Source organism: Passer domesticus, chromosome 7 (genome assembly GCF_036417665.1).
Source record: "Passer domesticus isolate bPasDom1 chromosome 7, bPasDom1.hap1, whole genome shotgun sequence".
NCBI lineage: Eukaryota > Metazoa > Chordata > Aves > Passeriformes > Passeridae > Passer > Passer domesticus.
The window spans coordinates 7,330,873-7,356,897 of NC_087480.1; the positions used below are offsets into that span (position 1 = coordinate 7,330,873).

General features: G+C 46.6%; 1 protein-coding gene across 1 annotated transcript in view; it reads left to right on the top strand.

Annotated features, from left to right (window-relative positions):
- Window positions 1-26,025, top strand: part of HS6ST2 (heparan sulfate 6-O-sulfotransferase 2) — a 126,919-nt gene that overhangs the window by 97,238 nt on the left and 3,656 nt on the right. The window lies entirely within an intron of this gene.

The window sequence follows — 26,025 nt, forward strand, 5'->3', positions numbered from 1 at the left end:
GCAGATCTGCCTGGCAGAACAGATGCAGTCTCCTGAGCTGAGGTATCACATGGCCAAAATCCAGGCTGAAAGACAGCAAGTGCATCTTGGAGGATGTGGGGTAAAGGAGGTGGATAATGGTGATTTGCAGAAAACCCAGTAATTCATGTGTTTGACTTGGCACCAGGGATATTCTTAACAGATTAATGACAGCCAGAGCCCCACAAAAATATTTTTTTAAAAACTCTCAGTGACAGCATCCTAATCTTATGTAAATAAACCTCTTTCCTGTGCTCCTGCAGTATGTTAAGACACTATTAATGCTCTTTTTGAACGTGCGAGGGAGTTGGAGAACACAGAGCCACAGAGCTTAGCCAGAACTTAACAGAACTTCACATTTCTGGTTTCCTTTCTTCACAGATACACTTTGGGCTGCTTTCCCTTCATTTAATCACCGTGATGATAGCTGCAATGTTTCCAGATGCTTTTTTAATTTATTTCCCTTCCCAAACAACCGCTGGAATGGCAGGAAATGCTAAAATAGCAGCAGACAAGCAGGGTGCTGCACAGCTGAGGCCGGGCTCGGTGACAGCTTGTGCCTGCTCGTGTAGCACGGAAGTCTTTACTCACCCAGTATCCGGAGCACATGAAATTTGATGAGCCTTCTGCCTTTTCCGAGGGGGAGCTGGGCGGGTGTTTTCTTGCCCTCTTCACACTGCCGGCTCTGCGCACCAATTAATCCATGCTAAAAGGACTCACAATGAGCTTGTTATTCTGTGGGCTTGTGAAGTGGCGGCTGGCCAGATCTCAGCTCGTTTTAGATGTTTAATAGATAGAAAGTTGATCACTTGGCAGCTGAATCCACACCCCGGAGACTCTCCCAAGGCTGTGGAACACTCTGGGATCCAGCAGCTTGGGAAAGGCCAGGTATTTGTAAGATAGAATAACTTTTAGCCTTACTAAAAACAAACACCTGGATACCTGCCTGAGCTTCACATTTATTGAACTCTGTCGTGGATGCCCCTCTATTGATGCAGTGCTGTCCTGTTTCATCTCCCCATCAATACAGGCAGTGATAAACAAATAGAAAGATAATCACTAGCAGATTAGCTATTGCTTTGGAAGATTATGCTTCAAAGCTATGCAAATTTTGCTCTCTTCATTGAATCCAGCATGCACATAGAACTGAATTTTCTTGTTTTATTAGCCTTGTTTGTAATAAATAAACACAAGCTGAAAAACATATCTGGAGCCTATAAATATGGATTTGTTTGAGGCAAGATGCTTCTCAGGCAAGCTTAGAAGGATCCTTGCCAACAATTTATGAGGACAGGCTGTGTGTGATCTCAGGAGAATATTTTGCCATCAACATCAGATGACACTTTAAAGGACAGAAGGAAATCTTGGCTAAGGGCAGCAGCAACCTAGGCACAAGGAGGTCTTTTTGTTGTTGTTTTGCAGCTCTTTTTTAACCAAACCAGTACAAAAATAAGAGCATCCCAAGTATCACTTTTGGGGACGGGGTTAGAGGTCATAGTTTGTACAGAGAGCATCAAAGCAGTCTTGCTGCAAATGCTTTCTGCATAAAGCTTAAGGAGAGGCTGTCCAGGGGAGGAATATGGACAATAAATTGCCTGCAAGTTTGCAGACTGCAGAGTCCCTCGATGATGGCAGATGCTATGCAAAATAGTCTGTTCCAGTGTTCTGAGTGTTATGCCAGAAAATCAGCAAGGCAGCAGCAAAAGTAATGAAATTCTGTGGTTGAAAGCAGCAGAGGGAGAGTAGTTTGTGCTGGGTACAGTTTTTTCTTCCAGATTACTATTTTTTGAGTCTTCTGGACTCTATTGTGCTTTGGTGGACCTAGGCATTTTGAGCATGGACTAAGTTAGGCTTTTGCAAACTTGGCAGGCAGAGGTGCTTTTGGTTCATCTGTTGTTTCAGAGCCTGTACATAGCCCAGAAAATGGGTGAAATTCATGAAAATTCAATGTTCAGATTGCTGCCTTTTCCTAAATCCTTTCACAAGCCCTTGAAGTATCTGATCTGAGCCCTGTTCCTTTCTCTTCAGTTTGCCTCTCTGCAGTTTGTCTTAGGGAGACCTTAGATGGTGATGACAAAAAGCCACAAAAGAAATTTAACAGGGCATTAGTTTGACAGGAGGGCTTACACCTGCTTTTATCCTTTGTAATCTGGTGCACAGGGAACAGAGTTTTGGGGAGTTTGAGGTTCCCTCACTAAAACACATTTGATCCCACGGTGCTGTCAGAGAAGCAGAATCCACTTGTAGCTGTCCCTGGTTTAATGAGGAATAAAGCTGAATCCTGATGTTTCATAGCCCCGAGTAGAGTGTTGGACTCTGGCAATGCTCTGCTGTCCCCCACCACAGTGGAATTCCCTTCAGTGGCCCCGTATCTGCTGCAGCAGCATGTGGAGAGGTGCCCAGCTCTGGCTCCTGCATCATTCCACTTTCCAGCACAGGAAGGTGACAAGGTGTGACTGCTGTGGGCTCTCCTCTGGCAGCAGATGAGCACGTTGGTGCATAAATGCTTGTCTCACACCTCGATGCTCAAATCAGCATCACAGCGGAGCCCGGAGAGGTCCAGATGCTCTGCAGGATTAACCAGGATTTAAACGTGTTCGGGTTTTTTCTCCATCCATCCTGGGCATGCAGTAGGTTTTGCATTACCTGTTGGAACAGCCTGCATGTGCCACTCAGATCCCTGTCCTGCCTGTTCAGCCTATTTTGGGATGGCCTATTTTTGGATTGCAGCACAGGTGACGTGCCTGGGAAGAGCGGCGTCGCTAGCGACGGCTGCGGCGCTGCTGGCAGGATGACACCTTGCTGTTCCTCTGAAGTGAAGGGTTTCAGTGAGTCACTGCCTTGTGATTTATTGGAAAGTTTTGGTTGTCGTGCTGGTTCTCAGCAGCTGACACGGAGAAGGAGAAAAAAGTCCACCCCACAACAAAACCCTGCTAGAGAAGAAAACTGAATGGCATATTCTATCCATTGCAGCCTTTGGTATAGGATGGGGTGATTCTTACACTAGTCTAGATAAAAATATAATGCAGTTACAGTTGTGGATATGTTTGCTCTCAAAAATGCTAATGTTAGGTAATTAATCTTTTCTTTTGCACATGTATCCTGCCTATCAAGTGAGATCCAGCACTAGAGCATTTGATTAGTACCTTCAGTGTTCAGCTCAGTCAAATCTCCTGGTTGAGAGCTGTTCCTAAAAACACTTAAAAAGTTATGTCTTGTTATAAATTATCTAAAGCCTGTTATTTAGCTGTGATTGGTACGTATGTGTGCAGAACAGAACGTGCTTTGTTTATTGAGGCTTTTATTTCCCTAACATACTGCAACTGGATTCGTGTCCCAGGTCCCACACCCTGCCCTAGTGAAGGCTGTCCTGTGTTTGTTCAAATATTCTGTTTATTTGCCATATCTTGGTGGTTTGTTAAAAGCAGAAATTAAGATGTTTTCAGTCACATTCCCCTAAGTTGTCTCAGGCTAAGTGAGGCTTGCAAATGATGTGCTGGAATTAAATCCCAATTACGTTAATAAGGAGAAAGCAATTGGAAAATTGCACGTGGGTCTGTGCTGGGGCACTGAGGATGTTGTGTGTCAGCAGCACACAAGGCTGAGGTTCCGAGAGCCCTTGAGCTTGCAGAGCTGCTCCTGTTAGTGCTCACAGGAGTTTGTCCCTTTGCTTTATACTGAGACAACATGAGAAACTTGAAATAGGATAGAAAAGCAGGAGCTGTCCTGTTACTGCCTTAACATGGTAGTGAAGTAACATTCCCCATGGTGTGAGGATGGCAACATATTGCTGCAGAAGGAATATTTGTAAACCTGTGCTTGGTGTGAGTTCAGCACAGCCACCCTCTTACCATCCCTCCCTCCCTGAAATCCAGAGCTGCTCCTCTCAAATGAATCCATCAATGTGGCTCGAGCTGTTTTGGCTGCAAGACCAAAGCCTGGAGAGCATATGTTTCCCAGAGTAATTCAGAGAACCTAGAATGTATAGTGTTCACAACTGGTCTCCAGTTGTGAATTTTTAATTATGCCAGATCATTTTCAGTAAATGGGACTTCAGGCTCAATTAGGGCTGTCAGATCCAATTTTTCACTCACCTACTATTGAACTCATCCTATGTTGTTTGCAATAATTCCCAAATCCACAAGAAAGATGAGACTTGCAAAAAAGGAATGTCTGTGGTGTTTCCCATTCTCACAACCTCCTTCAGCAGTATGAGGGGAGTACTGGATGCAAGGGGAGGTAATGTGCTTGGAGAGATGTTTAAATTGTTGGGAAGTATTTTTGCCTGAAATAGCAAGAATACAAAGTCTGGTCTTTGTGTACATCAAGGCAGCTTGGCTTGCCAAGTCCAAGAACTTGCATCTTAAAAAAAATCACATAATTTCTTCTAGTGTGAGTGCAGTTTTGTGGGGCACTGGTCTGTTGTGGGGTCTTGGCACAGATCACCAAGCTTGTACCTGAGATGTGATTGTCTGGTTGGAAGGGCTTGACTGGCAAGCTTGGAAGGAGCTTGCACTGGTACTGAGGGGAGCAGTGCTCCTTTCCTGCTCCTCCCAAGGGCTTGTCTTGGAGGAGACAGACACATCTTCCAACTTACAGAGGTAAGGAAGATGCCCAGATAGCAAAAAATGCTGCCTTTACTGTATAGATCCATGCAAATTTAGTTTTGAAAACAAATGGGCATCTTTGTATGCAGTGACCTAGAAGAGGCTGGAGATTTCTCTTTAGCAGGCTGGGGCTGTGCAGGGGCAGCTTTTCTCCTGCTTTTGGCTCCTGGGGCACCACAGAGCCACAAATGCACAGACCATCTTTAAAATAAACTCTGAGCCTACAGAATAGTTTATCCCTCACAAGCTGCCTGGTGCAGGTACTCGTGGGGAGGCCCCCTTTGCTCACCACAGGGAAGTGGGGTGTGTATCCAGACTCCCTGTCTGGATGCAGAAAAGCATGTAGAGGTTCATTTGGAACAGAAAACAGTGCACAGAAATAGCAAACTGTCTTGGGTCAGCCAGCTCTGCAGTGGGATGCTCAGCTGTTTGCAGACAAATTGCACCCAGGCTCTTTGCCATGCTCCTTCAGTGTCTCTCTCATGGATAATGTGAGCCTCTCGGCCACATCTGCCAGAGAAGTGTTTGAAGCAAAGTCCCTAACAGATGCTGAATGGTGCAGTGATGTCCACTGCATTCTTCCTCAGCCAAAGGCAGCAGGGAGCAGGCTGGCAGTGCTGTGAACCTGCTCTGAAGAGTGGAAAGCCTGTGGATGTGTGTGAGTGTGCTGGGTGTTCTTGGGGACTGGCTGCCCTTGCTGGTCCCAAAAGGTTTGGAGAGGTCGTACTTATTCTTTATTTAAATCCCAGAGCAGAACAAAACCTAAGGAATGGGAGGGAAGGGGATAAAATGAGCTGAAACCAGTGTGAGTATGCAATGTGCCTGTCCTTGTCTGCTTCCTGGAGGAATGGGTGCATGGAAAGAGAGGGGTGGTGAGGTGTAGATGGTGGAGCCTTTTCCTGACCATCCACTTTCTGGCACCGTTTCAGGCTGCTCAGAAACTGCACTGGAATGAGAGCTGGGTTATAAACAGCAGCATCCCTGTGGATCTCTGTCCCTGCTGCTCTCCAGTGATGGCAGCACTGGCTAATGGACCAGCAGTGTTGGGCAGGGGGGGTATTTACCCAGCTCTTACCTGAGCTCCAGCAGTGGATTTTAACATCAGTTAGCCCTCTGCAAGTTAATAACCTGCAATCTCTCCTCATCCTCTTAGTAAAACACTGACCCAGGTGGAGTCTGAGCTAACTGGGCAGAGAAAAGCTGTTTCTCCCAGCCAAATGCTGGCACCCACAATCTGGTCCTGGCTCCAGCAGGCACTCTGCTGGCTGGCAGCTGTACTCCTGCACTCCTGTTACCTTGCAGCCAGTTTCCTCACCCATTTTTCCTGTGTGTGTACTCTTCTGACCCATGTATTTTTGTTGCTGAGCCCTTCTCTGTGGTTGATGCCTTTTCCTTGTGACGGGGAACAGCCAGTTCTCCCTGCACACTGTATTTTCTCCCTTGTTTGATCCAAGAAAGCCATTAAACAACAATAAAAGTACATCAGCAGTGGCACTCAGCAGAACTGGCTTTTCCTACTCTTGTGACATTTTGCATCTTTGTCCCATTTTTATGCCTGATTTGAGATGACATATCAGCTGCTCTTGGCAGGAGGTCTGTAAAACGTCACTGGCTCTTGGGACGTGGTGAATGCTGCTCCTCAGCAAAGCCATCAAGCACTACCTCTGTCTTCTGCCCCTGCTGCATCTGCCAGCCTTCCGTGCTAAACATCACCGTGCATGTCCATCTCATCCCAGGCACAGGTGACAGGAGACACTGCTGCTGTCAGGCCAACTGCAGCTCCCAGCAGCTCCTGCTCTCCATAGCCAGCTGGGTGTTTTCCCCTGTATCCTTTCTCAATGCTTATTTATCTTCCACCCCAATTTGATGGAGGAGTCTCCAGATAAAGGAACCAATTTAAAAATTATGGAGAGTATGGTGAGAGAGGAGGGAGGTAGAGAGTGTGCTTGTAAGAGGCTGATTTCTTTAGAAAATTAGACTAAAAATAAGTTTAATAATGTTTTACTGAGCTTTTGCTTCAAAGCAATCTGCTGAGTGTGTTTCACTGCTTCCTGCTCTGGGCTTCTAACTGCTATCATGTTCTTGGCTGTAATTTTCTCTGCACTTTTAGGGAGGCTGTGAGATCTTTGCTAATCACAGAGGGCAGACAAACCTTCCATTTTAAAGGTCTCATAATTAGCAAAAAAAGCGAAGGAAGTCATGCAGTAAAAGGCACGGAGCTCCAGTGAATCTGCCATGGAAAGATGAAAGCTTGCACTCTGGTAGCCAACATTTGAAGTGGCACCTCTGAAGTCTGTGGCAGGGTGTTAAGCCACCACTGCTGGTGGTGTGAAGAGTTCCCTGATAACAGGCAGCTCCCCCTGGCATGTCTGATGTGGGGGTGGCACAGCACCTCAGATCACCACACATAACCAGGGACCAACTCCACAAGTGCAGTAGTGGTGACAAGGACATGGCTTTGAGTTCCCTTTATAAAATTAGCCATGTGGTGCTGCCTGAGTCTCCTGCTTGATGGAAATAAGGATCCTAAGTGAGGAGTCGATTGCGTTTTAGAGATTGGAACAGCCTGATGTCTGTGTCCTTTACAAAGCAGGGCACAGCCCCAGTGCCCCTACACCCAGACTCTCAGGGATGGCATCCTTTCTCACCAGCAGCCAAGTGGTGCTGGATGGTTTTTCATAGAGCATTTGGCAGAGCTGTGCTGAGCACCATCAGCCTGACAGCCAGGCAGGAGAGCACTCTGGTATTAATTAACTCGTCCTGCCAAGAGCAGGTATTGATTTGCTTTTACAGGACTTTGATGAGTCTTGATTATGATTCTATGGAGGTAGGAAGGTTTCCTGCCCTCAGAAGACTAGAGCAGCCATAATTATAAAATAATTGTGCTTGTTTTCTTCTAAAGTAGTATTTTATTATTTGATGAATCTCTTGTTTGTACTGAGTAGACAGTACGACTTCACAAACGACTTGTTTACTGTCGTGCTTTGATTTATAATTCTCCCTTAAAATTTTAGAGGGTGGGGTTTTTCCCCAGATATGCATTCAAATTACTGTAAAAGTAGGTCACATCATATTCGTGCAGATGTTCCCCTTCCCCTCTCGCTCCAGCTCCCCACTGGTGTGGAATGGGCTGATGATAAGTTTGTGCTGATGACCCAAGGCAGCACTTTGCAAAAGGTGAACCAATCTCATAAATCTTTCACCGTGATCCTGCTGTGTGTTAAAGGCTTACGTGTAGTTCGGAATATTAATTAAACTCAGTTAAACGGCACTTTTATTTAAACTGTGTCCTTAGTGTCTCCTACCTAGAGCAGAGGCTTGTTCTGCATTTGCCTCGCGTGCACAGGCCCCTGAAGTGCTGGGTGGGATTTGGGGAGTGTGGAGTTTGGGGTTTGCTGCTGTGCCAGCTCTGCTGTCCCCTCTGGGACTGTCCCCGAGCTCAGAGAGGAGCAGTGGGAGGGTTCTCTGCTCCACCGGGGCTGCTGCGACCTGCCATGGAGCTGGGGAGAGGATTTATGTTGGTTTGTGTGGGGAAGGGGAGCAAAACCAGGGTAGAAGCGCAGTAAAATAAGGCAGGAGCTGGTCTGGCAGCAGCTGCGAGAGCAAAGGGGGTCAGATGCAGCGGGAAGCAGATTTATACCGCTGCTTCCTCTGCGCTGAATAGGAGTTTTCCCTTAGGAGGTTTTTGTGGAGAGGTGCAAAGAGCTGTTAAGTCATTAGTGCAGTTTCCCGTTGTGGCAGCATTATTCCCTGTTATCTCCACTTTATAGCTCCTCTTTCTCACCAGCGACTACTGACCCAATAAATATTTGTCCTGACTGTATTATCTGCATCCCAAATGCTTACCTTGTCCTCTGGCATGCAACTTAAAGACATTACAGCCCCTTTTTGTACCTGACAGGGAGAGTCTGGCGAGTGCTGGCCACTAATGCCTGCTTGGAAAACAATCCTGACCTTGGGTAAGGACTGGGCAAGTTTTCCCCCACAAAAAACACTTTTCTTCCCTCAGCTTTTAAACCCTCCACTTCGAAGACGTCCTTGACAAAGCAGCTTCTGAAGCAATCTCCCTATTTCACAGCACCAGCTCTTTGCCTTCTTTTTTTTTTTCCCGTATTCCATTAACTCAGTGTTTTGCAGCCAACACTCCTGTTAATTAGGTGCTAATTTATTATTCCAGCCAGCTGTTACTACTGTGTAACCCACCCCTCCACACAGATACACCCCAGCCCTGTCTCGGGTGTGGGTTTTGGGTGTTCTTCCAGCCATGGCATGGCTGTAGGCTGGGTGACCAGCAGCCCCAAATTAGCATCCAAGGGAGACACCAAGGTTGTCCTGGCCACGAAGGAGGAAAATGAAGTCCTGTGGAGACCCCGGGGATGTTTTTCAGTGTTTCCTTCCCAGCTCAGCATCATGCCTGTGCTTAAACCCCTACTCCAGCAGAGTCCTTTCCAGGCAAACCATCCCCATGAGCACTGACAGGATCTTCTCCTCGGGGGTTTATGTCTCATGGTCAGTTGGTTTTAAAGAGGTGTGATTGCTAATTGGAGCACATGCCATCCCTTTCCCATCTGGACTCCCTCATGTCCATTAAAACCTGACTGCATCTCTGTGGGGGAAAGATGAGTCACACTGGCAAAACTGGACAGCAGTTTTCTTACTCTATTCTTACAATTTTTGCTTTAAATATTCACAGGAGCTTTTTTGATGAAAATCAAACTAGTTTAAAACTCCTGAAGAGAGGAGTAATTATCCAGCTGGCTCTTGTTAGTCCATTTCATAGCTATCAAAAACAATGTTCTCCTAGCTCCCTGCCCTTGCTTCAATTCATTAATTAGTGATATTAATTAGTTGTATTAATTGCAAGCTGATACTTCTAAAGCAACGGAGGCTGAATGCAAGGATGTGGTTCATAACCTCTCTGTGGATGAGTAAAGGTTTCTTTCTGAATATTGGAGGTGCCCTGGAGAGTTGTGGAAATGCTTGCCAGGTAGCAAAGGTGGCTTTGTCCATTACTGCTAGCAGGAGCATCCTACAATTTGGAAGTTAAAATAATGATTTTAATGATGTTGTTTATATGTACAACCTCACATCTGCTGTGTTGCTGTCTCCCAGCTCAGTGGATGTTGTTCTTGCCTATGTGTTTAGGACATTTCTGTTGCTCAGCATCCCGGTGTGCCCTTCCCACCTCCCCTCTCTTCCTGTGGTGCTCTGGGGGTTTTGTCTTGCTGTGGTGAGCCCATGTGGCTGGAGGGCTCTGCTGGCTCAGCTCTGCAGCTGGTGTTGCAGAAGGTGGTGAGTCCTCCTGACTCCACACCACTGCCCTGGGGATGTTTGTCATGGCTCCTTCTAAGCCATATCGGATTGAAAACCTGAGTCAGCCCCAGTTCCCTGCTCTAATGCCAAGAGCAGATCTGCTGTTGCCCATCCTGAAGGTCCACAGTTCAGTTCCAGGTTTGTTGCCACAACAGCAGCCTCCCTGCAGCACGACTGAGTCAAGTCCTTGTGGTCTTGTGGTGTCAGTCGTGTCACTTGAGGACACAGCACAGTGTCACCGAGCCCTGCAACGACTCAGCCTCAGCAGCATGGTTGAGGTCATTTGTGTAACCAGATGTGCTGAGGCTTTAAGACAGGCTGGCGCTTGCTGTGAAGATGTGAGGGTGTATCATGTAATTTAGGCTCTCAGGTCTTTTGCATATGTGACAATCGCTTCAGAGGATCATTTTGGCCAAGGAGAGCAAGGCACTGCCATCAAGGAAGAGAGCTCTGTGGAGATGGGCATGTGAGGAGACAGGTCACAATGTGGTGGCAGAAAAGGCTGAAGCTGCAGATTAACAAAAGATGGATTAGTGTTGGATTAAGCACTTGTTCTTCAAGCAGTTCTTTTGTCCATATAGATTAATGGCCCTTTAGACCAGGGAGTTATGCACATTTTAGAGGTACAGCTTTTTTGGGGGTCTCTTTGCAAGGGGCTGCCGAGGTGGGACCGTGCATCTGCATAGTGGGGCTGCCTGTGGTGTGATCCTGCTGGGCTGTGGTGTGATCCTACAGGGCTGTGGTGTGACCCTGCTGGGCTGTGGTGTGACCCTGCTGGGCTGTGGTGTGATCCTGTGCTGCAACTGGGGGCATGCTCTGACCCCAGAGCTCAGTAAATGTTCACCTGACTCCTTTCCATGCTGATCTACAGGCAGAGGCTCACTAGGTAGTTAACACTTTCCCCCCGCTGTGTGCTCTTACAACTTGAGGTAATTTGGTGATTTGACAGCGTTTCTCCCTCGTGCCGAATATAAATCAGCATTTGGCCCAGTCCTGCAGGGCTGCAGTGCTGCTGGGGCAGAGCAGCACTGTTAGTGTGCAGCCAACGTGCAGCTGGCACGCTGAAACCTGAATTTCTGCAGTGTGCCAGCCCCAGGAGAGTCATACTGCAAACAGCCCCTCTTGTCCTCACAGACCCTGGGCCCATCACCTGGACCAGACAGTGGGTGGGTGCTCTGCCCTTCCAACTCATCACTTCTGCCTGGGGACCAGCTCATCCATGAGGTGCCCTAATGGCTTGGTGTGGAAACAGGAGCCCAAGCTGCCCCACAGTTAATTAACTATGAGAACCATGAATTCTGTAAGGCTTCACAATTAATTTCTTAGTTTCTTTTTTCTTGCTGTTTTTGTTAATGAATTCATACCATGTGCTCATGGAAGTATCCTAGTGAGGCTTGAAGAGCTGAATTACAGGGGGAAAAAAGCCTCTCATTTTGCACCAGCATTTAGCTGATGAAATGTAAAGATGCAATGAGCTGATTAGTGATTCTGGTAATGTAATTAATGCCTCTGTTCTTTCATACGTGCAGAGCTGGAGGTCGAGCTGAGTGCTCAGTGAAAATTTGCCCTGAATGCGCAGTTCAGTGTGTTCAAAATTATTGCTCCCTCGTTATGATTCCTCCAGTAATTCCAAATTAAAGTTGATATACTTGTAAACGAAAAGCAGGGCATGCCTGTGAATTGCAAGGGCTGGAGAATTCAGTTGCGGGATGAGAATGTTAATGCTGCGATCCGCCACAGACTGGGCAGGGAGGGGCTGTGGCAGAGCAAACACCTTGGTGGCTGTCACTCCTGCCAGATGCAGAGCTGGTGCTGGGGCTTGTCTCAAATCCTTGTCTGCACTTCCCTGGCTGCTGCAGGCAACCAGCCTCGTGTGGTTCTTCAGTTACATCTTCTTAACATCCCAACCGTCATAAGCCATTAACGTAATTCCCAGTCTGAAACCAAGCTCGGATGAGCTCATTTTTCAATGCAACATGATTTTGACATGCCTTACATGAAACTTTTTTTTTTCCTCCCCAATTTTTAATAAACATCACATTATCAAAATATTAGTGACGCTGGATTTGCCACCGTTGGTTTACCATAGATAACAGCATGGAGTGTTCTTCCCGTTCTGATTCAATAGTGCATGACAAGGGAATCCAATTTGTTCAGATTTAGATGACATGCCTCCAATTATGTAATTCCATTAGGAGGTGCCTGCAGCCAAGTCTGTGCTCACAGTCTCAGCAGACATAACTCTAATGGGACGTGTTGCAATATTGCTGTGTGGTAAGCACAACTTTGATAGAGAGCACGACCTGTCTCTCCCAGTCGTGTTTGTGGGAATGGAGAACACAAAAAATGACCCAGCTGTACTTGGGGCTCTAATCTGGCAATAAGTTATGTCACTACAAGAACAAAGCTTTGCAATGAAAGGTGAATTTGCAATGGCTATATCTTTTATGTATTCAAAATCAGTCAGTAAATGCAGCACTTTGAATATGATCTTATATTCAATTCCATAAATGGAAGATATATTGGTTGCAGTTTTTTCTCTTGAATACCTTCTCAGATTCCTATGTACTTGGAAATGTTGGATATTTATGAGAATATAAAGTAGTGATGAAAACATAAGACTAAATCTTAGCACAGTTACAACTTGCTTTAAATTATTAATCTTTAAGAAGCATGATAAAAAATTCTGTTATGCAAATTCTGTGGCACTGGAGTTGGTGTACATATCCATTACCATAGAGCTATCTAAATAGTGGTTTTAAAATAATTGTGTAATGTTGATGCAGAGTTACAGTTTCTGCAGGCAGGAAAAGGCAATTCTAGTGGCAGATCTGTCTCCCCAAGAAGTGGGATGTAACACCACTCATAAATAAAGCTGTTTAGATGAATTTAGCATCACTTGCAAACCAGAAGATTTCTGCAACGCCTTTGGGTGAAATGGCTCAGGCAGGGTTTGTCAGGGCTCAGCTCTCCAAGGGCTGGGAAGGAGCTGGATGGGCCATGTGGGGTGTATTTTTGGTAGAGGGTGCTAGACCTGTGAAACTGCAGAAATTTAAGTGGTTATTTAATAGCCATTTAAGTGGAAATTTAATAGCCGTAAAAAGGTCAAAGCTCTGACAACCGTGTGATGTCTCTTCCTCAGTCATGTTCTGTGTTTAGGCTAGACCTGCAGACAGGTTTATTCTGCAAAGCAGGGATGTGAGCTCTACCTCTGTTGGCCAGTGCTAACTAGGGTTTGGCCAAACAGATAGTATTTAAATATATCACTTTTATTAAGAAGAAAAGCTCCCTAATCCTTGCTCTGGGAAAGTATGAGTGATAGCATCTCTACTTTCATAATCTTTTGCAGTTCTCACATGAATATATGAAAGAATTTAATAATGTTCTAGGTTAGAAAATGATCATGCATATGCATACATCTTTAAAATCTATCTTCTCTGACTTTCTTTCCCCTTTCTTACATCAAGAGAGGAAGCCAGCAAACGATTTCAATGTATGATGCATCCAATATCACCTTTCACATAAACAGAAAAAATATGCTTCCTCTGTTGATGTGATGAGACCAGGATGCATTTAAGTGTCTAGAGAAAGTGTCATTTTGTTTAAAATAATGTGAAGAGGAGCCTAGTCGCAGTATGTTGAAATGAGTTATGGGGGTGCTGCTATTTTAATGACAGGATGGGGGAGATGCAGCTGAAGATGCTGATGTTGTGCCTGAGCCCTGGCTCAGATTGTCACTGCTGGGATCCCCTTTGCACCTGCTGCTCTTGTCCCATCCCTGCACAGATGCTTTGCCAGAAAAGCCCACTCAGGTGGTGTTTAGCTGTGCTTTAATCTGGCGCCTCAGTGGATTGCTTAGCCTGCAGATACAATGGAGTATATTAATCTCAGTTCAAAACCCAGTGTAATTTTGTGGGAATGAATTGTTCAGATAAATTTCGTAGAGCACAGTTTCTTAATCTGCTAAATGGGGAAAGACACTGCTGCCTGCAATTTGGGAATAAATTAGATTATTCTAGATTAACCCCTCCAAAGATGAAGACATAGGAAGAAGCTGTTGCTGCTCAGACAGTCGATTTTCAGGTTTATTTATCGCAGCAATCCAGCTGCCAGTGTGACTGAGAGAGAGCCTGAGCTGCTGCCATGCACTTCACCATGCTCTGGAGCTCCTGTTTGCTGAGTTCAAATGCAGGAGCATCAATCTGCTGCCCCTGGGGGCACTGGACACTGCTTTGGCTTCTCTCCCTGGGGACAGAATACCCAGGCATGTTTCCCTGGGGGATCAGGAGTTCATTGGAAAGTTTTGTTAAAGCAGCTGTGCTCCAAGACAAGCTCAGTGCTCGGGTCCCTCCCGATCTGCAAGTGCCCTGTTTGGTTCCCTTTGGGAAGAGGTTCCCAGGTGGGCTTAGAGGAACACCACAGATCTTGCCACCTTCACCCTGGATGCCAGCGTGGTGCTGGATTAAGTGACAGTGAGCAAACCTGCATGCAAGAGGCAGAGCTCTTGTTGCAAATGCTTTTGTGACTGAGCATCACTGCCTGTCTGCAAAGCTGCCTTTGTCCCCTCCACCCCCAAAGCTCCAGTCCATTTCAAAGCAAAATGGGAAAAGTCTGGCATCCAAAAGATACATGCCTTGGCCTGTGCAGCATCTCCCTTTGTCTGATCCTTGCAGGAGTACTTCTGTGTCCCTGGGGTTCTGCAGAAGCTGAATGGTGAGAGCAGAGCTGGTGGTCCCAGCCCTGTGCCAGCACAGGGGCATGACAGGAGGGGTGCCCTTCCTTGGAGACCTGGCTCGAAGTGATGCTAACAGTGAGAGGAGTTATTGCTCAGCACTGCCAGTGGTGAGAGGAAATGTTCAGTGTATTGCTTTCTGGGACACCTTCCCAGAAAACGTTTCCTTGTCATAATTGCAGCCCTGATGCCATAAGCCCCGGCAGCAGCTCCCTTTTAGTGGAGATGAATGGAGTGGAGTATCAGGAAAGCTTTCCAGGATTCAGTTTGGTCACAGCCTGTTAAATCAAGAGCCTGTTCAATGAGGGCATCGTGTGCTCCTCAGCCTGGCCACACACAGTTAAGAGGGACAGCTGAAAACTCACTCTGTTTGCTGCTTGAATCTGGGGATGCTGCTACTTCTGTTCCCCAGGAGTCACTGGACTCACACTCTCTCCTAGTGTGCTGTCTGAAATGGATAATAAAGCTCCTCAGAGCAAGGACCACATTTGCCATGGTGCTGTCAATCCAGGAGATGAGTATTCCCAGGTCCTCCTTGTCCCCATCCACATGTGTGGCTCTTGTGTCTTGAATTCTGTTTCATGTTTTGTAAGAGGGGGGAAATAAACACGTGAAACTACAACTCTGATCTTTAGCATTGAGGGTTTTTTTGGAAGGACGGTAGACCAACAGTTAATGGAAAAGCTTCTGGCTTTACTATTCTGTTGTCCCTGGTGAGGTGGGACTTGGCACTGGTGGATCCCGAGGGGACACTCATTCCATCCTGTCCCTTCCCCTTGGGGGCACCCTCTGAGGGGGCTGCTGAGTACTCCAGGTGGGTAGAGAGGCAAATCTCAGGACTGATAACTGATATGAGTGGAGTTCACTGAGGAAGAGGATGAGATAAACAAATCAGGTCCTTCTTGGAGAAGGAGGTATCAGGATCACCTCTTTGCTCACTTGAGTAGGGCAGTTCCTCAGTGCTCTCCCACTTCCTACCTGCCATGCTTTTCTAATGTACAGAGTTGTGCTCCACTTTGTTTCCTCATTGGAAACATTTGCTTGGAGCTTGGGTTGAATTTCCCAAAATTTCCCAACTTTCCCAAAGCTGTGCTCTCAGCATTGGAGAGTTGTGATGTTTCAGATGGGTAGGGGAGATGCAGTAGAGACAGAATTTAAAGCTGATGATTGGTGAACTGTAAATTTGAGCTGGAAAATGTGGCTGTACTGTAAAATTCAGGACACCATCTGTTTCATTGCTTACTTGCAGTAACATTTGTACTTGATAATTAAAATGTCACACACATTTTTAGCCAGAATAATCCATGGAGGAGTAGAACTGTGTCTTCTGAAAATCTTTCGAGAGATACTCACAGATAGGAACTAAACGATTTTGAACGATCTCTTGCTGTTCATAGAAGAGTTTTGCTTCTTGTCTTTTTTGTTTGTTTGTTTCCTTGTTTCCTTTTTTTGTTTCATATTTTGAGGACAAGGTTGGGGGAGTGGGAGCAATGGCAGATCCTTTTGGAAGGAGCTGTGACCTTAGTGAATAACCCCACATGTCATGTGGTTTATTTTGCTTTAGGTTTATCATACCGGGTTTATCATGTCCCTTCTGGCAGGGGTAGGTTATCTTTGGCTTCAGCTGAAATCAGCTTGGTTTTAAGGGTTTCTCAGCTAGCCTAAGCAGGACTTCCCTCCAGCTGAGGGTTCAGTGTGCTGCCTGCTTGTTTGGCTGTGGGTGGTGAGGGAGGGCTGGGAGCTCAGGGCTCAGGAACTGCAGTGAGAAGCTGCTCAAAGGTCAGATCTTGGCCCAAGCTTGTGATACCCACACACTGAGAGAAGCAGAGTAAAGGATGAAGCAAATAGCGCTGTTCATGGGGAGTGGAACTGGGTGCCTTTTGCATAGCAGTGCCAGTTCTTCAGCTGGCACAGAGGGGAGCTGGACTGCTCTCCTGCCCAGCCCAGGTTGTTGCCTCTCTGTGGTGGCCTCAGTTCATCTGCCACTTTGGCTGGAGTTTGCTTCATGGCACTGAAAAGATGGAAGAATTGAATTTGCCTTTTTACTGTCTGCAAGTAGGATTTTTAATGTCTTAATGCTACAAATTAATTAAAAATACAGGGAGCATCTGAAATCCAGAAAAATGCAATGTGTCCGAGCTGATGTCAGTGCTGAATGTGCTGTCACTGACTGCCAGGAAAGCATCAGGTGAGATTTTGCCAGCTCAGTCTCCAGTTTCCAGGCACACCACGAGCTTGGACTGCGTGGATAGTCCTGAGCACAACACAATGGACACATCCCTGGGTTTGTTCAGGGTTGTTGTGTGAGAGGCTGAAGTGTCATTTTCTGTTAACATGGCTTTCTAAGGGCATTGTTCTCATTGATTTAGACTGAGTAAGATATACTTTTTCTAAATGTTTGGGGTGGAACTAGGAGATGTGGAAAACAAGATGTTCTGCACATCTTGTAATGTTTACTTAGTCTTGCCTGCTTAGCTGATGTAAAACCCCTCCCAGCTGAGCTTTGACACAACCAATGCATCCATGGAGTTTTACTAGAAATGCACTCTGCTGTTCCATGAAAATTTTAAATCCAGTTATGTCAACTGTGTGTGAATACAAGTTTTAAACTCCTGGTCTGCTGGGAGCCATTTGGAGCTCAGAGTGTTACGGTGCATCGGAGTGTGCCATCAGTAACAAGTCAGGATTAAAGATGAAGTCTGCAGAGAAACCACAGCCAGTACCTCAGAAACACTTCCCAACCAGCCAGGTGCTTTCAGGGCTGTCTCCCATCTTCAACCAAACATCCCAGCATCACGTCAAACATCCCAGAAGCACAGGACCTCATCCCAGCATCCATGCAGACCTTGTACGTCACAGCTCAAGATGCATCCTTGCAGGATGAGGTCCTGTGCTTCTGCCAGGAGACTGTATTGTAGTGTGTGAGGGAGGGCTTAAAATATTCTAATTGTCTGCTATGAAATTGCAGTTTTGTTCCCTGGAGTAGAAAAGTGAGTTTAAATCATTAACGCCACAAGTCTCAGTGATGATTACGGAAATGTTTGCAAGTGACTTAATCAGTATAGTTTGTCTGAGTGGCCCATTTTAATATTATTGCACTGATTAAGTTTTCTTAGCTAATATGTGTTTCATTTCCAATTCAATTAAATGAGAATCCCCTTCCATTACGTGATATTACAGTAGTGCCCTAGTGGGGCAGGAGCACACTTGGTATTTTCAATTGATACAGATTTCTTCATTATACAGTCTCATAGTGCTCAATGGAATCAATGAGAGCTGAAATTAAAACTGTAGAAGTTGCAGCTGTAAATACACTGTCCATTCCTCTACCCCTCTTTTGGCAGCAGGCTGAGAATTACATTAGTATCAGTTCATTAATTACATTGCAAAGATGTTTTCAATAGATGCTTGCTTTTGACAAAATTTTAGAAAGACTGGGAAGGATTTTCCCTGGATTTCTGTATGCTCAATAGTCATGATAAGCAAAATATAAGTTGCACTAATGTGCCTTTTTTATATGCTATATATCTTCTATTTAGTTTTTAAAAGCCCTTTTGTATAATCTATCATGGGATGTATTAACTGGCGTACGGAAGATTATCTGCAAATGGCTTGTGAAGGAATTATGTTCTTTCTTGTGAGCCAAACCTCCTCCTTTTATGTATTATTGAAGAGAATTGATTGAGCTCTGATATAGTAACAAATGATTTTATAAATACCTTTCTGGGGTTAATTTCCCATTGTGGGAGATGCAGAGCTCTTGGGGCTGATCGTGTGATCTTTTTCTTGAGAGCTCCAAGGTTTCTCCAGCGCTGAGGCAGGGGTGTTCAATAGCAGCTACTCATGTACAGAGGAGTTGGGAGGGGTGTTCAGGCAGCGATTATGGATTTGCAGTGAGTGCTCAGGATACAGGATAAATCACAACTTCTAAATACACATTGATGTGTTCATAAAGAAGACAAGTGTGCATGCCAAGCTTGAGACTGGAGCCCTCCACACCCACTTCCTCCTGGATCGTATTAGCCCAGAACTTGCACATGAAGCACACAGGGTTCAGTGATCTCCTGCTTCCTGTGGGTGGCTGGTGGCTGGCAGGACAGGTGTCCACAGCCCCAGGGGACATTGGGCAGGTTTGTTGTGACAGCCCCTACCTCATTTCTCTGCTGTTGTGCAGCTCCGTGCAGCCACGTGTCAGGTCATACCCTCTGCTTGCACACACCGAGCCTGTTTAAAATACTGGTTTTATTTGATTATTATAAGTATTTTCATCTGATCAGAGAGAATGTGGCTTTGTGCATTTAAGACATAGCTAAAATGTATATGGATATAAGAATAAAGCTTTTTTATTGCTAAATATATGCTTTTTATAAACAAGAAGTTGGATTTTTTTTTAGAATGTAATAAATATTTTAGCATAGTTATTCTGGCTCCATAAGTGCAATGAAAATGTTAGCCTTGGCATATCAATCGCACTTTACAGATGACTGTAATTTCCTGAATGTCAAAACTCCAAATTTCTCTACTAAGCAAACTTTTCAGTGGCAAAATAGATTGCCTCCATAATATATCACTGTGTGCAAGAAAAAATGAAATCTTTATGTACTGTATTATGAATCAATGAGGCATTAAGATTCTTGGAAGGGTGAGTGGACTCTGGAAAATGAAAAACTGCCACTATTCCATCTCTGTAAACCGCTGCTTATGGAGTGTAGGCTTTGCAAACCTCGATCTTTGCCACCGCAGAAATATCAGTTACACGTTGAAACTAATTCCTGCAGCAGCATTTAGATGGGGTAAATACTGTTGTAAAGATCTGATTTATAGCAGCATCCTGTGGTTATTCACCAGCTCTGTTGCAGTGGCCTCCTTTTGGCTTTGGGATATCTGCCATGCTTTTTAATGAATCCATAAGAGCTCTGTGATCGGGGCCATGCTGGAAGATGTGTGTGATGTTCCTCCAGCAGCTCCAGGGGACAGGGACAGCTCCTCACACCGGGAGTAGGAAGGTGCTCCTGGCACTCTGTGGGTGCCAGAGCTCAGTGTTTCAAAAGACATCACACAGACCTTGAGTTTTCTTAGTGTGTATTAAGAGCAGAATTCAGCTCTGCCTCTGTTTATTAAGGGATAATCGCCCTAGGCAAGAAAGGCACTTTCCAAAGCCAAGGCCTTGCATGCTGCCCAGACCTCACAAATCCAGTGTCACCTGTGCTGCAGCTTGTCATCCAGCATGTGGAGGTGGGCACACACCGATCCTCCTGTCACCTTCTCTCTCCTTTCCTTGTGTTTTACCTCCCATGTCCAGCCTGGGGGCTCTGCACCACTGCTGCTCCCCATCCTGATGCCTCTGTCATATAAGCAGGCTGATGGGATGGGAAGCTTTACTGCTCTAGATAGGCTGTGATGGAAGCTGGGTGTTTCCAGAGGGCAGTTCAGTCCTTCATCCAGCAGGTCAGGTGGCTGGGATGGGTCTGGGCCCCTCTGCCCAGCATTGCCACCCTTCCCCATGCCAGACTCCAGGGTGGAGGCAGAGTACTGGGGAATGGCACCAGCAGCTGAGTCACTCTTCTGTTTGCTAAAAACAGAAACTTCCTTCTCTTTTTATGCACTACTGGAAAAAAAAGTAATTTAAAAGGTCACTATTCTTGCTGAATTGCTTGTGAGCAGGGATGTCCTGCAGAGAGCTTAATAATACAGGCAATTATGAAATTAATACCACTCTGGCAGATCTGCAGGGCCGCTCTCCCCTCCGCAGGCAGCACTGTGGACAATTATTTTGTGCGTGAGGGTAGCTGGGAGCATGTGTGTGTGTGAGGCTGCATATTTTTTACTTATTTAAAGCCTTATTTTCATTATCTTTGTTTGCATATGCCATGCCTGCACATATATGAATGTGTACCTTGACCTGCTAAATCGCTGCCTTCCTCTGTGCCTGAAATGCTTTTTTTCCGCAGATCTTTCATATTTGGTAATTTCACGGGCAATGATGGGCTGATGTAATTGCTGTTCTTGAAAAATCCAGCTCCTTTTTATGGGTTTCTCTGGCACTTCTCTCCTGCTGCCGTTGCTGTGGGTAGGCTGCTGGCTTCCTACCCCCACCATTAGTGTTTCTAGACAAAACATCTCTGTGATTCATTGGGTGCTGATAGAAGTGAAAACATAATGATTACTTAGAGGAAATGTAAATTTGCATTTGCTAACAGCTTTAATTCACAGTCCTGAAATACTTATCTCCATTCCTTCCAGGCCCTTTTTCAGAGCTAATGCATTATTTGCTTCTGCCACCCTGAGACCCAGAGTAAAGGAATATAGTCTGGGTAGTCTTGCAGGCTGCTGCAGAGGAAAGGGGTGTTTGTTCCTCCTTCTCTCCCTCCCCATAATCTTTATCCATCACTTATTTAATGTAGAAGGGATTTGTTCATTTGGATTTTACTGTAATTTGGATTTTGGATGAGGCGGACCTGGAAGTTTGGTTTCATTTGAATAAAGAGAGGTCTCATAGGAAGAAGCAGCCAGCCCAGGGTCCAGCTGGGCCTGAGGTGCACTGAGGTCTTTGGGGAGAGGTGAGAAGGGGAGCAGTCCTGTTCCAATACCCCTGCTCCATGGTCACCTCCTTGTAGGAGCTGTGACAGTGGCAGGGGAGCCCTGGCATGGGCAGCCAGGCTGCAGATCCAGCTCCAGGGCGTGGAGGCAGCCATGGAATAGTGGGAGTGACATCTCCCTGCAGCTCAGGGGAACTGGACAGCCCCCCTTGCTCCTCTGCTCTCCCAGATGTGTTTGTTGCCCTGTCTCTGAGGCTTGGGGCAGAGCAGCCCTGTGGGAAGCCCATGGGCCATGAGTGCATCCCCACTGCTGCCACTGCCATCCACAGCACTGCTGGGAAGCACCTGGGACCAATCTAGAGTGGATGCAAACATTTCATTCCCAGCGCTGCCTCAGTAAACTTGCCAGATATTTTGGCCTCATCTCTGTGAGTTATGCTGCAGGAGCAGCTCTTGGCAGGCGAGAGGTGTTCTCGTTTTGGGGGGAGGTTCCAAGCAGGGATGGTTGAGGCAGGAGAGGCTCTCACCAGGATGCTCACCCCTGTCCCTCTGATTGTGTCTCTAGGTGACAGAGTTTGTTAAGAATCAGGATGAGTCACAGTATTAAATGAACACTTTGCTTCTCCCTGAGTGATCTCCAAACAGATGCCTGACTCCAACAAATTAGGCAGCAGCGGTATTTCTCTGGGAGGAACAATTTGCGGTATTAGCAAATCAAATTCTCAGTGGGCCACTCTTGATGGGAATTAACCTCAACTTCTGGGAGCGAAGCACTCGGCGCCCGGCGTGGCGTAATTGAGTTTGACTTCTCAGAGAGATGTGGTGGCCGTGATTGATCGGCTGGAGACCCTCTGCCAGAGATTAAAATCCATCAGCAGCTTTGGAGCCCACGGGCAGGGTTCCTGAGAGCACAGCAAGGAATGTGAGACTCGCACCATTCGCCTTCCCGACCTTCCGTCATTGTCTGTGACTTTGCTGTCAAATAATCCTGAGCAGGGACGTTTTCCAAGTGGTGTGGGATGAGGGAGAAGTGCAGGATACTGCCTGTGACACAGTTTCACCCTTTCCCCACAGCTGCTGGGAGCAGTGGAGAAGGAGGTGGGATCTCAGATCTGTGCGCGAGGCCACAGCGTAGGAGCATCTTCCTGTGGTCAGATGAGCTGAGACAAGTTGCCATCTCAAAAAAACCCAAATTGCTCAGTAAAAGAAAGAGTATGTGGCTACTCTGTTATAAGTGAGCTCTCTAGATTTTTATTCAGCAGCATGAGTTTGTGTGGAGGGGGGAAGGACATGGCTGTCCTTGTGCTGCTTGCTGGCTCTGGTGATTGTGCATTGTTTCTCGTGCTGAAGTGCCAACCCTATGATTATTTTTCTTTTTTCAGTAGCTCCATCCTTAATCCTTTGCATCATATGCAGAATCTCTGCTGCAGGGTTTTAGTTTGTTTTATTTGCATTTCTGCTGGATGTGGCACAAATCTGGTCTATCCCTTTGCCTCTGCACCTTCAGAGTGAACTTTTCTTTCAAAATATCCATCTCCAGATGGAGCAGAACTTGCTATCACACTGGCCCATTAATGCATCACAAAGTCCATGAACTGGGGGAAAAAAAAACCACACAGATTTGGAAACTTAACAAATTTCCTTGTCTCTCCCATCTCCACTCAAAGAGATGGAGACACTTGTACAAAATTGCCTCCCATTCACTGCACAAGCCCTGTCTGTGACTCCAAACATCCTAGCCAGGCTTGCCATCTGGCTGAGCTTGACCTAGATACAAATGGGTGTGTTTGAGCCAGCTTAAAGCATAGCCTTACTTTTGCATGGTGAACGGGACTGCCCCAGTACTTTCCCTGGAAATCATAGCCCTGCTTCCTCAGCCCTGTGCTGAAGCTGTGTTTTCCTGTGTTAGTTTGCCCCTGGGAACAGCCTGTGGGGGAGATGGGGATGTTTCTGGGGCTGCAGTGCTCCCTGTGCAGAGGCTGTAGGTTTCTCACCCTCAGTAACCTACAAAGCCCTTCTTGCTACAGCCTCATTTCTCAGCAGAAATGGGAAAAGGTCACTCAGTCCCTCACCTACTAATCCACTAATGGATGTAATGGTGAGTGGATGTTCAGCTTTCAGCTCCCCTCTCCAGTCCTTACCTCATAGTTCCATCAAGCCAGGCTCAGGTTTCCAGGCTGAAGCCATGGCAGCTGCCAGCATCTGACCTCCAGCCTCCCTTGACCTCAACAGGCAATTAATCAGTGGGGCAGTGGGGCTGGGATGAGATGTGTTCTGACTTTGGGAGATTCTGACCCATTTTAATGCATAATTAGAGACACCCCTCCTCACCACTTTAGTTCTGCACACAATGAGCCCCCTGAGCACTGTGGTGTGGGTACCTGCATATCCCTTCCCTGGCAGCTGTTTTGGGCTCTGAAGCACACGCTTCAAGGAACGGGCAGGAGCTCAACACCCCCTTGGTAAGAGAGCAGAAAGAACAAGCTGTTACCTACAGAGCTAAAAATAATTGCAAAGCTTTAAGTCTTCCTCAGTTGCAGCAGAATGATGCTCAAAGTGCTGATGGCCGAATTCATCTCTGGCACGGCTCTGAGCTGAGGATGCATTAAAGCTTTTGTGACTTCCTGAAGCTCAGTTCAGATGAACACAGAGCATCACAGCTGCTTTCCTGGAGCTGCTAACTCAGAGGAGAGGCTTGGGGCAAAACTGATGTTCCCAAAAGGGGCAGTAGTGCCTCTTCTGGTAGAATTTTAATAGGCAGGAGAGAAATGCATACAATTTCTGAGATCTCTCTCTAAGACATCTCTTCTCATTTTTTGAAAGCAGGATTCATCTGGGAAATAACAAGGTGTAAGTAACAGCTGTGAGCCTGTTTCTGTGAGCTGTGCTTGGGCCACGGAGATATAGGCCCTGCCTGGGCCATCCTGTGAGTGTCCCTGCCTGGCATCCTGAGCTCTGGGTGCTGGGGAAGCCCAGACACCTCCATGCTCACTGCAGAGTCCAGTGAGCATCCTTACTCAGCCTCATCCCCCCCAGTCTCCTCGACTGCAGCATTTCCCTGGCAGGCACAGATGGAGACACCTCCCAGGTGAGGCAGCCCAGGCTGACAGTGCTCTCTTACAGCACAGCCTCTTCCCCAACACACGAGGTTTTATTCATTCTTTTGTTTTTACAACAGCAGCCAAGGGAGACGCTTTGTCACCACCTGTGACCAGGGAGCACAAAGGGAGAGTGGCTGAAGAGTTTGCACTATAATAAAACGCTCACTGTATCGATCTTGGCTCAGGATTTGTTTCCCTTCTTGCATTAAGTCCCCATCGATTTCTGTGATGACCTTAGAGCACACAGTCTGCTCGGCCTTCTCCTTCAGCTGGCAGCACCCCTGTGCCTGCACCCTTCTCCCCTGAGCTGAACTGCTCACTGGGCTCTGGGGTAAGCAGGGCTTTGCTTTTGCCCCCACGGGCATCAGAGGTTTGTTGCTGTCTGTTACTTGCTATAGTTAATGTGGAGGTTAGTGCTGTATGGTTGGGTCATTATTTTAGTGCAGTGTCCCATAAACTAGATCCAAAGCTCAGGAGTCGTGGCAGAAGGTAAAGAAGGGGTTTGGGTTTGTCCCAGAGAGGCTCCATTTCCCCGTGCTGGGGATCCTGACGAGGCTGTGTTGCTGCTGCATCAAAGGAGCCTGAGGCACAAGCATAATCAGGGACAGCTCCTGCCCATTGGAGCAGCTGGGTGGGGTGGTGCTCATGGAAAGCCCTTCCTCTTTGCCAGGCTGGGTTTTCCAGTGCTACCAGAGACCTGTTGAGATAAGAGCAAAACTCTTCCCATCTCTGCAAGGGACAGTGTGGGATTAGCAGCTGCCACTCACTCAGGAAAGTGAGCTTTACTCTTACTCCCTCTCCAGCTCTCACAGTGAACTCATTGAATGGCATTTCTGTGGAAAAGGACCTTCCTTGGGACTGTGGCAGGGGCTTTTGCTGCCTTTGCCTGTGGGAATCTGTGGCCAAATCCCTCTGAGCAGGGGGTGACAGCAGCACCACCCCAGGTGAGCAGGAGGATGGGGGTGCTGCTGGTTGTGGTGTCCAGCTCCAAGTGTTGAGTGCTGTTGTTTCCAGCCACTAACACTGTTCTGGGCTCATTTGCTTTATTTGGCTTTGCACGTTTATTGTACTTTCTACTTACTTAATTATTCATGAGTGTGGATGCTCTAAATAGGAAGAGGAATGGTGATTCTCCAGGTTTTCTTTCCCTGTGCAGTTGGATCCTTTTTGTGCTTGTGATTCACTTTTTAGTCCGTTCAAAGACAATTTTCTGTAAAACATTGACATCTAGTGGCTTTTCTGCCAAAGGAAACAACAGGGAACAAAAGTTTGACTTCAAGGTGACCAGTCACAATGTCACTTGAGAAAGCAAATGAATGTCCTTCTCCTCCTTACACAGCACCAAGGACATGGCAATCACACCCCAGGGGCTCAGGGCTCCTGGGCACACACTCCTTGGTGTCCTCCTCCTGGAGAAGTGGCCTTCCCTGGCAGGACAATTTGTTGCTACTTTAATTTGAGCTACTTTAATTCCATTTGCTTAAGCAGATGGCTGATATCCTGATTGTGTTCCTCCAGCATCACCCAGGTGAGGCCGTGGTCATGTCAGTGGAGGTTCAAAGAGTTGTGTCCCTCTTCAGGCTTTGATGGTGGACAGCATGGTGTTTGATGGTGGATATTAATGTGCAACCCAGAGTGAACTCTGGGCAAGTTCTGTGGTTGAACTTGCAGCTTTTCCAGCAGGTGGCCTGATGGGTTCCCTGTGGCAGCGTGAC